The sequence below is a fragment of the Cervus elaphus genome, chromosome 22, assembly GCF_910594005.1.
Source record: "Cervus elaphus chromosome 22, mCerEla1.1, whole genome shotgun sequence".
NCBI lineage: Eukaryota > Metazoa > Chordata > Mammalia > Artiodactyla > Cervidae > Cervus > Cervus elaphus.
The window spans coordinates 6232673-6245547 of NC_057836.1; the positions used below are offsets into that span (position 1 = coordinate 6232673).

The window sequence follows — 12875 nt, forward strand, 5'->3', positions numbered from 1 at the left end:
AAGAGTAGGGATATCATACCACATCATCCTTGCTACTGAAATAAATAAATAAACCCAACAACAGGAAATAAGTGTTGGTGAGGATGTGGAGAGATTGGAACCCTTGTGCTTTGTTGGAGGGAATGTAAAATGGGACTTCCTTGGTGGTCCAACGACTAAGATTCTGAGTTCCCAATGCAGGGGGTCCAGGTTCGAGCCCTGGTCAGAGAACTAGACCCCACATGCTGCAACTAAGGAAAAAAGAAATGCTGTAGCCAGGGTGGTCAAGGTGTGGAATCAGCGGCTGTGGCCTCTGGGCTGGGATGAGCCAGGCCCGGGGGCGGGCAGGGCAGCCGGGCGGGACCCTCGGCCAGTGAAGTGGAAGCCGCTGGGCTGATCACTCCTGCTGCAGGACTTGCAGGCCGTTTTATGTCTCCACACAGGTCAGGAAGCGTATGGAACCTTAAGCAGAACAAGTGTTTCAAAGTCTATCAAAATGTGCCTTCCGTGGTGGCTACGACAGAGGTGGGTCTGAACCCAAAGGGACAAGGGAACCGGCACTAGTACTGCTACAGTGTAAGTCCTATGGCCAGCAAAGAAAAGTAAGCAATGTTTATCAATGAATTATGCTTTTAAATCACAAATGCAAGGGAGAATCTCCTCATACAGCAGTCTAAAATCAATGATGCTAAAGATTTACTAGACGGTCAAGTTAAAACATGAAGTAAATGTATGATGAATTTTACCTTTTTTTTTTTGGCCAAGCTGCACAGTCTGTGGTATCGTGGTTCCCCAATCAGAGATTGAAACCAGGCCCTCCACAGTGAAAGTGTGGAGTCCTAACCACTGGACAGCCAGGGAGTTCCTGGATGGTGAATTTGAAATACTTATTCATTTATGTACCAGCTTTTTGGGCTTCCCTGGTGGCTCAGATGGTAAAGAATCTGCCTGCAATGCTGGAGACCTGGGTTCGATCCCTGGGTCAGGAAGATTCCCTGGAGGAGGGCATGGCAACCCACTCCAGTATCCTTGCCTGAAGAATCCCATGGACAGAGGAGCCTGGCGCGCTACAGTCCATGGGGGCCGCAAAGAGTCGGACATGACTGAATGACTACACACGCACTCACGCACCAGCTTTTTATAATAAAGTGCCTCAAAACTTAAAAAAAGTTGTAGCCACTGTAAAAAACAGTATGGCAGTCCCTCAAAAAAAATGACACACAGAATTGTCAAAGGATCCAGCAAGCCCATATTTGAGAATATATCCAAAAAAACTGAAAGCAGACTCTTGAACAGATATTTGAACACTCATATTCAGAGTTATTCTCAATAGTCAAAAGATTATTCACAACTCAAATCCATGTCCACTGACTGATGAATGAATAAACAACATGGTAAATACATACAATGGGATGTTACTCAACCTTAAAAAGAAAAATAAACATGCTCACACAGGCTACAACAGGGGTGAAACTTGAGGATGTTATGCTAAATAAAATAAGCCAGTCACCAAAAAGACAGATTCTAAATGTTTTCACTTAGGTGAAACACCTGGAGGAGTAAGATTCGTAGAGACAGCAAGTAGAACGGTGGTCATTAGGGCTGGGAGGAGGAGAACGGGAATTAGTGTTTAGTGGGAAAAGTTTCAGTTTTGCAAGATAACTAAATTCTAGAGATTGGTTACCCAACAATGTGGATATACTGTATCACAACACTGAACTGGACACTTTAAAAGGTTAATATAGGAAATCAGTCCTGACTATTCATTGGAAGGAGTGATGCTGAAGCTGAAGCTCCAATCCTTTGGCCACCTAATGTGAAGAACTGACTCACTGGAAAAGACCGCGATGCTGGGCCAGACTGAAGGCGGGAGAAGGGGACGACAGAGGCTGGTTGATGGCATCATGGACTCGGACAGCTCCAGGAGTTGATGATGGACAGGGAAGGACAGGTAAGCCTGGCGTGCTGCAGTCCATGGGGTCGCACAGAGTGGAACATGACTAAGTGGCTGAACTGACTGACTGATAGTAAATTTTATGTTGCATGTATTAATATTTTATCACATTAAATAATGTATGAGATAAAACTACTCATCAGGCAGGGTCCTCGAGAGGGTGTTAATGAGGGGAGCTCTGGCTAAGATCTTAGGATGCTGTCGTGCACCCAGGAGGGCGGGCTTCATGGGCCAGCCACCGGGGCCGCCGCCCAGGGCCCCCATGCGCAGGTTGGCCCCTCATGTGGTTAACGCTGCTGTAGTTGCTTTGAAATTCCTAATAATTTTTGAACAAGAGTTGCCACGTTTTCATTTTGCATCAAACTTCAAAATGATGTAACTGAGAGTTCTGGCCCTCAGTCAATGTGAAGCTGGTGGTTCTTAGCAAAAAAGACACCGGGACAGACTTTGCCATCAACCTTGTTGGGATGAGCTGGGTGAAGGATGTGCCGTGTTCAGGGTGGAGAAGGCTGTGGGGGCCACATGAAGACAGCACCCCTGCCTGGGGGGTGGGGCAGTGGGACCACCTGCCAAGGAAGCAGAGGGCCGTAGACAGCAGAGGCCAGGAAGGGGCTGGGCCGGATCACCCCACGATGGGGTCTTCACCCCACGATGTTGTCCAGTCACTAAGTCGTGTCTGACTCTTTGTGACTCTATGGACTGCAGCACGCCAGTTTCCTCTGACCTTAACTGTCTCCTGCAGTTTGCTCAAATTCATGTCCATTGAGTCACTGATGCTATCTAACCAGCTCATCCTCTGTCTCCCCCTTCTCCCCTGCCTTCAATCTCTCCCAGAATCAGGGTCTTTTCCAATGAGCTGGCTCTTCACATCAGGTAGCCAAAGTATTGGAGCTGATCCCACTCCTTGTGGGTATTTCTTCATATTCCTTGGCGGAATATGGCCCCGAGGAACCAGCCTCAGAAACCAGCCACTGCAGAGACGTTTCATCTGGGAAACAGTGTTTACTGAACACCTACTAGGAGCCAGCAGTTAAGCACATCATCTGTGACCCTTAACCTTACCTCCTGGGGTTAAGGGCTGAGGCCAGAACCAAGGAGGGGCAGACGTAGGCAGCCGGGTGCACAGTAGCTCTGGCTCCACTAGATGGCGCCAAACATAAATGGTGATGGACTCAAAGCGCTCCGGGGGCCTGGGCAAGGCGGTGCGCAGGTCTCAGGAAGCCTGCAAACGAAGCTCAGAGCATCACCTTGAAAGTGCACCATCTCTCCGGAAGGCGGCTCTTTGCTTTTCAGGAGGGCAGTAGTGTGAACGATCAGGCTTCCTAGGTTCAAATCCAGACTCTGCCACTTAAAAGTTCCACACATTTTCACAACTTAAAAAAATTTAATTTATTTTCCTTGCTTAATGTAAGTTTTATAACCTTGTTAGCTTTTCATCACTTTTGTAAAAATTCACAATTTTTAATTGATTAAAAATAGAATAACAATTGAGATCTACAAATGAGAAGAATGGATTTCTTTGGGGGCAGGAGGGGAGATAATTTCACTTATTTGGGGTACAAAGTTAGTGTGTTCGCTATCATCAAATAAGTTGCAAGTGGTCACAAAGAAACAACATTCTTAGCTTTCTGAAGCAGGTAGTGGGCTGGATTTGACCAATGGTTTGCTGACTCTTGATCTTGTGTATTAACTGTGTTAATGTAATAGGGAAGAACCTTTCTGTATTCTATTACAAGTTAATCACTGAAGGGATGCTGCCTATAAACTTAAGTTCTACATAATGGCCCATCTCTGGGAATCCTGCTCTCCCGGTAAAGAGCATTAAGCTAAAATACCTTTGTTTAGCTCATAGGAACCTCCTGACCAGGTCCACCTGTGAAAGGTGGCAGGAGGAAATGAACAAATCCCCTCTGGAGGCTGATGGGAACCAAGAAGTGTTTGACTTTACTCCCTTCCCCTTTTAGTATAGAAGGAGTCTGAATTCTAACTCAGGCAAGATGGTTCTTTAGGACATGAGCCTACCACCTTCTTAGTCAGTCGGCTTTTTCAATAAAGTCATTATTCCTTGCTCCCAAAACCTGTCTCTCGATTTATTGGGCTTATTTGTTGGGCTTTATTGGCCTGGCATGTGACAAGCAGTATGAGCTTAGACTCTGTTTCCTTGGCACTGTTTGTTTTTTCCAACTAAAGGTTTGTTTTCTGATGTCTAAACTTACATGTGCACCAATTATAAACAAGTGTCATAAGCAGTAAACTACTGCAGAACGATGCACACGGTGGTTGCAGATCTGTGCCCTGTAACACATGATGTTGGTGATTAAAAAATTCAGGAGAGTGACAAACACTGATGCATTTTGTGTGTCATAAATAATGAATTACCCTTTCTGGAACAAATGCTAAAAGAAAGGTAAAAAAAAGAGAGAGACAGACTGCGACTGTCCTGTGCCCAGACACCTAGGATGTAACAGAGCAGGTCTGTAAATTGTTTCTCCTCTTTTCATGCTGCCTTCAATACACTTTCATGGCTGACAGATGTCTGGAGTACATACTGTTTTATTGTGTATTAATTCAACAAATATTTGAGCAACTAATTGAGCTATACTGAAGCACCTTTTTAAATTTTTTTAAAACTAATCTTCCCAACAACCCTTCAATGTAGGTGCTATTGTCTCCATTTATGAAAAAGAAACTGAGGCTCCGACAAGTGACATGACCTACCATAAGCCACAAAGCTAGTGCAGTCTGGAAGGATTCAATCTAGACCTGGCTTCAGTTTTAAACTTCTCACTGGCCAGGCTGCCTTTTCCTAACAGATGGAGTTTTAAAACATTTCATGCAAAGTTGGGCACAATGAAGGACAGAAATGGTATGGACCTAACAGAAGCAGAAAACATTAAGAAGAGGTGGCAAGAATACGCAGAAGAACTATACAAAAAAGATCTTCATGACCCAGATAACCATGACGGTGTAATCATTCACCTAGAGCCAGACATTCTGGAATGCAAAGTCAAGTGGGCCTTAGGGAGCATCACTACGAACAAAGCTAGTGGAGGTGATGGAATTCCAGTTGAACTATTTCAAATCCTAAAAGATGATGCTGTGAAAGTGCTGCACTCAGTATGTCAGCAAATTTGGAAAACTCAGCAGTGGCCATAGGACTGGAAAAGGTCAGTTTTCATTCCAGTCCCAAAGAGAGGCAATGCCAAAGAATGTTCAAACTACTGCATAATTGCACTCATCTCACACGCTAGCAAAGTAATGCTCAAAATTCTCCAAGCCAGGCTTCAACAGTATGTGAACCATGAACTTCCAGATGTTCAAGCTGGATCTGGCAAAGGCAGAGGAACCAGAGATCAAATTGCCAATATCCACTGGATCATCAAAACAGCAAGAGAGTTCCACAAAAATACCTACTTCTGCTTTATTGACTATGACAAACCCTTTGTGTGGATCACAACAAACTGTGGAAAATTCTTCAAAAATGGGAATACCACAGATGGGAATACCAGACCACCTTACCTGCCTCCTGCAAAATCTGTATGCAGGTCAAGAAGCAACAGTTAGAACTGGACATGGAACAACAGACTGTTTCCAAATTGGGAAAGGAGTATGTCAAGGCTTATACTGTCCCCTTGCTTATTTAACTTATATGCAGTATACATCAAGCAAAATGCCAGGCTGGATGAAGCACAAGCTGGAATCAAGACTTCTGGGAGAAATATCAATAACCTCAGGTATGCAGATGACACCACCCTATAGCAGAAAGCGAAGAGCAAATAAAGAGCCTCTTGATGAGAATGAAAGAGGAAAGTGAAAAAGCTGGCTTAACACTCAACATTCAAAAAACTAAGATCATGGCATCCGGTCCCATCACTTCATGGTAAATAGATGGGGGTGACAGACTTTACTGTTTTAGGCTCCAAAATCACTGCAGATGGTGACTGCAGCCATGAAATTAAAAGATGCTTGCTTCTTGGAAGAAAAGCTATGACCAACCTAGACAGCATATTAAAAAGCAGAGACATTACTTTGCCAACAAAAGTCCATCTAGTCAAAACTACAGTTTTTCCAGTAATCATGTATGGATGTGAGAGTTGGACCATAAAGAAAGCTGAGTGCTGAAGAATTGATACCTTTGAACTGTGGTGTTGGAAAAGACCCTTGAGAGTCCCTTGGACTGCAAGGAGATCAACCCAGTCAATCCTAAAGGATTGAGTATATTCAGTCCTGAATATTCATTGGAAGGACTGAAGCTGAAGCTGAAACTCCAATCCTTTGGCCACCTGATGCAAAGAACTGACTCAATGGAAAAGGCCCTGATGCTGGGAAAGACTGAAGGTGGGAGGAGAAGGGGATGACAGAGGATAAGATGGTTGGATGGCATCACTGACTCAATGGACATGAGTTTGAGCAAGCTCCAGGAGTTGGTGATGGTCAGGGAAGCCTGGCGTGCTGCAGTCCATGGGGTTGCAAAGAGTAGGACACAACTGAGTGAATGAACTGAACTGAACAGAACAGGAGTTTTAAAAATCTAGTTTGAGGAACTATATCTGTCCCACGCTCAGGGAACACTTCATAAATGAGGTGACCTTTGAGTAGGCCACTTACTACTACTTGCTAAGTGCAACTTGTATGTTATCCCTATGACAAACCCTACGTAGTTGGTGCTATGAACAGTCCTAGTTTTACAGATACTAAAGCTGAGCAACAGAGGAGATGAAGAGAGGGACTAGAGCCCAGGGCCCCAGGCATCATACTGCTCTACCTGCCGCTATCAGGCTTGATCCCGAGCCCCAATCGGTGGCAATCTCATTTCTGGGCCCTGGAAGGTTGTGAGACCCCTGGGGGTGGTGGCCTGGGTGGTTCCTCACAGGACGTCAGTCAGTGAGTCAGTCAGTCAGTTCAGTCACTCAGTCGTGTCCAACTCTTTGCAACCCCATGGACTGAAGCACGCCAGGCCTCCCTGTCCACAGCCAATTCCCAGAGCTTACTCAAACTCATGTCCATTGAGTCGGTGATGCCATCCAACCATCTCATCCTCTGTCATCCCCTTCTCCTCCCGCCTTCAGTCTTTCCCAGCATCAGGGTCTTTTCTAAGGAGTCAGTTCTTCGCATTAGGCGACCAAAGTACTGGAGTTTCAGCTTCAGCATCAGTCCTTCCAGTGTATATTTAGGACTGATTTCCTTTAGGATTGACTGGGTTGATCTCCTTGCAGTCCAAGGGACTCTCAAGAGTCTTCTCCAACAACACAGTTCAAAAGTGTCGATTCTTCGGCGCTCTTCTTTCTTTACAGTCCAACTCTCACATTCATACATGACTACTGGAAAAACCACAGCCTTGACTAGACGGACTTTTGTCGGCAAAGTAATGTCTCTGCTTTTTAATATGGTGTCTAGGTTGGCCATAGCTTTTCTTCCAAGAAGCAAGCGTCTTTTAATCATGGCTGCAGTCACCATCTGCAGTGATTTTGGAACCCCCCCAAAATAAAGTCTGTCACTGTTTCCAATGTTTCCCCATCTATTTGCCATGAAGTGATAGGACCGGATGCCATGATCTCAGTTTTCTGGATGTTAAGTATTACATCAGCCCCCGGGCGTACCGGGCTGTGCAGGTCGGAGGCGCAGCTGCAGACTGGGGACAGTCTAACCCCGGAAGCAGTCGCGGCGCCGGCAACGCCGCGTCTCCGGTTGCCAGGGCGCCGCCCCGGAAGTAGAGCGCGGCGGGCGGAGGGCCGGTCCGCGCCGGGTAAGCGGGCCGAGTCCTCCAGAGATCGTCGAGTGGGGCTGGAGGCGGGGCCGGGCCGCGGCGCGGGGCCGCCGTGCTCCGCGCTCCTGGGCGCTTCTCAGCGCTCTGCGCCCACAGGTGAGGCCCCGCCGCCGGCGCCGCCGCCTCCGGGACCGAGGGTGTGGCCGTGCTGGGTGGGCGAGTGCGCATGCGCGAGCGGTTGTGGGCGCTGATCTCCGCGGTTTAGATGCTGCTGGCCGGACTCGCTATTCCCGGGGGCAAGCCCGCGCTGACCACTGTGCTCCTTTTCCTCCTCCGAGTTCCTACGACTTGTGCCTTTCGATCCTTGTAATTCCATTCCTCTTATCGGTTATTCCAGAGTTTTATGTGCCTAGGCTTTTTCATTCATTTGCAACCTGTATTGTTTCTGTTGGCATCTTGCAGGAAGCAGTGTACCTGTGGCTAGCGCTCTGGACGGGAGACAGGAGATGAATGTCCCCCCGCTCCGCTCGCCTCTCTCTGGGGGTCTGAACGTCGGCGTTTCCCCTCTTTCCTCTCCCTGTTTTCCCATCTTTAGATGGGGTGGGGTAGACATACCCCCTTACAGTAGCCGAGGCATAGGGGGATTCATTCTGGAACTAAAAGTATCTTATGGTTGTAAGCCGTTTGGGGTTTGCAGAGCGGTTCTTCGGTCAGGGAATATTCAGAAGCGTACTGGGGGGCTGGTTTGTGGCGGTACAGAAAAGATTGGCCCTGCCCTGCACTCAAGGAGTTACGGGCGCCAGTAAACACGTGCGAGGAGCAGTGGGAAGGAGGAGACTGACAGGGCGACACCACTGCGACGGGATGCCCTGCGCCCACGTGAAGTCAGCGTTTGTATCATTTTATTTCTAGGTGGCTTTTTTTTTTCCCCCCCAAAAAAGACAGGGTAAAAAGGGATGCACATGTCCTGGAATCCTGGCTGAGCTAGGACTTTATTGAAACTGATAGTGATAAGACTGACTGGGAGAGGGGGATGAGGGCAGGGCAGAGAGTGTGTCCATGGTCCGATCGCTGGAAGAGTGAAATGACTCCCATGAATGTGGGTTCTGCCCGCAGCTTGTTGTTTCTCCTGAGAGGTTGTTCTGGCTTTTGTCTGAGAAGAGTCGAAACTCCAGGAGGCAGAGGCCTCTTGGCAGAGTTCTGTCCTCCTGGGCTTCTTGGGCACAGAGATTCCCCGAGATGTTCCACCGCTCATCGGAAATCAGCTGAACTCCTTCCCGGCCTCCTACTTCTCGCCTGGATAAATCTGTAGAAGATGACCGTTTCCTGGGTGTCTCCCCTGTGAGACTGGTGGCCTCTGTAGGGCTAGGCTGCTTACCTGCTTCATTGCTTGGCACTTGTTTGTGTGTGGCGGGAATTCGTGTCTTTTTTTTTTTTTTGGCCATGCAGGGTCTTATTGCAGCATGTGGATCTTCAGTCTTCATTGTGGCATTCAGGGCATCTTTAGTTGTGGCATATGCGATCTGGTTCTCTGACCAGAGATAGAACCTGGGCCCCTTGCATTGGAAGCACGGAGTCTTAGCCTCTGGCCCACCAGGGAAGTCCCTCACATCTTCTTTTGTTAGGTCATCAAATCCTGACTGACAGCCTGCTGTTACCAGACGCTGTTCTGTGTGCTGGGGGTTCAGCAGAGATAAGATGGAGCAGCATTCCTGCTCCCAAGGTGACACATGTGTATTGAAGACAGGTGGTCACCAAGGGACCAAATACGTGAACTAGACCAGGTCTTTTCAAACTTGAGCATGCATAAGAATGCCCTGAGAACTTAAAACACAGATTCCTGGGGCCCACTCCCAGAGATCTGAATGCGTTACCCTACTGCGTGTGCGTAGGGTTGGGGTGGAGGATTTGTGTTTCTAACAAGCACCAGGTTGTGATGCCCATGCTGCTGGCTCACGGACAGTGCTTTGAGTCGGCACTGGATTAAACAGTTGTGTACACCACTATTGCCACGGAGAAGTAACAACGCGGTAAATGGGAAGGACTGAGATGGGCTTGGGAAGGCTGCTGTGAGGAGTTGGCCTCTGGGAAAGGGCCAGATTTGGGGGACGAGAAAAAGGCTGGGGCCTGAAGAGGGCAGGCAGGCAGAAGGACGCTGGGGGACAAGACCTGAGAGGCATGGGGGGCTGCAGGTGGACTGCAGCGGGCAGCTGCTGCAGGCTTGTGAGCAGAGTGAGAAGGTTTGCTTTGTGTGTGTAAAAAGATCAGTCTGCTGCTGGGTGGAGGATGGCTGCAGTGGGATGACAGTGGGACCAAGGTAGCCCATCGTCGGGGCCTGCTGTGGGTGTCTTTGATTGTGGGGATGCTGGGGAGGTCTCTGAAGATGGAATCTTTTGGGTAGAGTGGGCATGATTTGCCACTGGCCTGGACTGATGGTCACTTTCTCCCCAGGACTGCAGTTGAATTTTGTTGGGCTCTTAAAGCACTTTGAACACACTTTTTTTTTTTTTTTTTTGGCCATACTTCGTGGCCTGTGGGATCTTAGTTTCCTGACCAAGGATCAATCCATGCCTCCTGCACCGGCAGTGTGGAGTCAACCACTGGACTGCCGGGCAAGTCCCTGAATGCATCTCTTGCCTCCCCTGGATCAGGACTGTCCAGGAGCACCTGGTCCCAGGCAGCTCTGTGTTGTCACCCGTCTGACGCAGAGTGGCTGTCAATGCCGAGTGAAAGTAGACAGAAACTAGACTCTTGGTGACCCGGACACCCAGGGATGTCCCTGGGGAAGCCAGTTCTCAAGCTTGAGCACATCCTGCCCACTTGCCCCAGGAGTGGGCCCCTTAAATAACCAGCAGCTGTGGATTCGGTGGTGGATTCTGGATTCGGGGTACCTCAGGTGGTGACAGCCCGCTCTGACTTCGAGCTGTGATCAGCACAGTCTCTGCGTTTCCTGGTGAGGGGTTTATGGTGCTCAGTTTTGCAAGTAGCCGACCTCGTGGTTTACGAGTCTGAGGCATCAGTTCATATGATCCAGTAGAGAGGTGATGTGTTAAGTTCATTACTCAATACCATTAATGCCGCTTGGTTTGTTTTTTTTTTTTTCGATTTTAGGAGGAAGTCACAGGAAAACAATCTGACATCAGGTATTTATTTACTTTTCTAAGGAAAAGGATCTCTCAGGGTTGGAGAGGAGTCTGGCTTTTGTACTGTGGGGACTGGACTGATGGCTCCTTTGTTCTAAGATGATTCCTGAGCCTGGCCCTGATTCCTGAGCCCACTGTGCCTGGCCCTGGCTGGGTGCTGGGGGACCCACCTGATGCCCTGCAGGAGGTTAATGATGCCTGACAAGGGGCTGCATGTAAACTGAGGGTTGGCATCCCATGTGGGAGGGAGGCCGTGTGCGTTCCCTCTTACTCTCCAAGCCCCACTCTCCTGGCTATAAGTGGGGACAGTCCCTGCCTCCGGGCGTCAGGTGAGCTGTAACGGTGTGCCCAGTAGACAAGGATCTGTGCAGACTGCCCAGCCCAGAGCCCGGCGCATCCTGGTGCTTCGTGAGTGGTGGCTGTTGTTTCAGTGATGACAGAGACATGTCATCACTTCCTGCGCGAGGCGGGCTGGTCTCCGGAGCCCAGCGGTGGGAGCGTGCGGGGCCGAATCAAGGGCAGCTTCACGGGGAAGCTCTTTCCGCCTGACGCACTCGATTCAAGCCCAGTTGACTGTTCGGAGAACCCGCCGTGTGCCAGGGCCACGCCCGCCTGACCTTGTGGTAATCCCCGCAGTGCCGCCGAGGGTCTGTCTCTTTCTTTTTCCATTTGTTTCACCGGGGAGGCTGAGGCCCCGAGGACTTGCCAGGATCTGTGGCTTAGATGATTCCATGCGGGAGTGAACCGGGTCTCTGAGCCTCGGGTGTGGAGGGCCCCTCCTCGCTCTTCTCGAGGTGCCTCTTGCATCAGCTCTCAGTGGTGAATTCCACGTCAATGTGGTGTGTTTCTGAAAAGGGGTTCTTTTAAAGGAGAGGTGGCCATACTTCTTTCTTTCCTTTCTTAACCATAAATGACTGTCTTTCTGCTCAGCACCTTACACCATGCTGTTTCCAAAATTCGTGTATGTGAAGCTCCTCGTGTGTGTGAATGTCTTCTTTTCCCCCTAGTGTTTAGGATGGTGGTGTCTCATGTTGGTTTCCTAGGGCTGCAGTGTCCAAGTGCCACAAACTAGGCGGCTCCATGAGGCAGGAGCCTGGAATCGGGGGGTTGGCGGAGGTGCACTCTCTTGAAAGATTCCAGGGGAGGGGGTCCTCGAGGCATCCAGTTTCTGGGAGCCCCAGGCATCGTGGAGGCATAACTCTATAATCTCTGCCTCCATCTTCCCACGGCCGTGTTCCCTCTATATCTCTCTGTCCCCTTGTCTTCATGGGGTGTTCTCTGCCCCGTGTGTTTCTGTGTCCAGCTTTCCATCTCGTAAGAGTATCTGTCGTTGGATTAAGGCTGACCAGAATGACCTCATGTTTTTTTGAGAACACTTATTTATTTGGCTGGAAATGAAGCCCTTGTCAGTCACATGGTTTGCAGTTATTTTCTCCCAGCCCATAGGTTGTCTTTTCATTTTGTTTATGATTTCCTCTGCTGTACGAAAGTTTATAACTTAATTAGGTCCCATTTGTTTATTCTTGCATTTATTTCGATTTCCCTGGGAGACTGACGTAAGGAAACATTGGTACCGTTCACGTCAGAATGTTTCGCTTGTGTTCTCTTCTAGGGGTTTTATGATGTCGGGTCTTGCATTTAAGTCTTTACAGCATTTTGAGTTTATTTTTGTGGATGGTGTGAGAGTGTGTTCTAACTCTGTTGGTTTACACATAACTGGCCAGCTTTCCCAGCACCACTTGCTGAAGAGACTGTCTTTTCACCATCGTACATTCTTGCCTCCTTTGTCAAAGATTAATTGACTGTAGGTTGTGTGTGTTTATTTCCGGGCTCTCTGTTCTATTCTATTGATCCACATGTCCGTTTTTGTGCCAGTCGTTTGTGTATTCATTTTATTTTAGGTAAGAACCCGAGGCAAGAATCAGGGAGACTGAAGAGAAATCGGATGTTCCTGTTGGCTCCATAAATACCTATGGTAGGTCAGGCATGAGATGTTTCCCTTGGTGACCACCTGTCCACACGGCCGGTGGAAGGGGCAGGGGGCCGGGAGGAAACTGCCCCTCCTTGGAGGCTCCACTTCCTGCTGTAAAGT

At 48.7% G+C, this 12875-nt stretch overlaps 1 protein-coding gene across 8 annotated transcripts in view; it reads left to right on the forward strand.

Moving 5' to 3' along the window:
• Positions 1 to 7643: 7643 nt before the first annotated feature.
• The window catches only part of TTLL1 (tubulin tyrosine ligase like 1), a 35650-nt gene continuing 30418 nt past the window's right edge, over positions 7644 to 12875 (forward strand). For 3 of the 8 annotated variants that reach the window (XR_006336718.1, XM_043882063.1, XM_043882061.1), the window contains exons 1-2: positions 7644 to 7796; positions 12685 to 12758. The gene's annotated coding sequence lies outside the window, so the exon portion shown is untranslated. Of the gene's footprint in view, positions 7797 to 10751; positions 10784 to 11293; positions 11407 to 12684; positions 12759 to 12875 lie in introns of those variants that run through there. The other 5 variants (XM_043882066.1, XM_043882062.1, XM_043882064.1 and 2 more) reach the window with 4 other exon arrangements.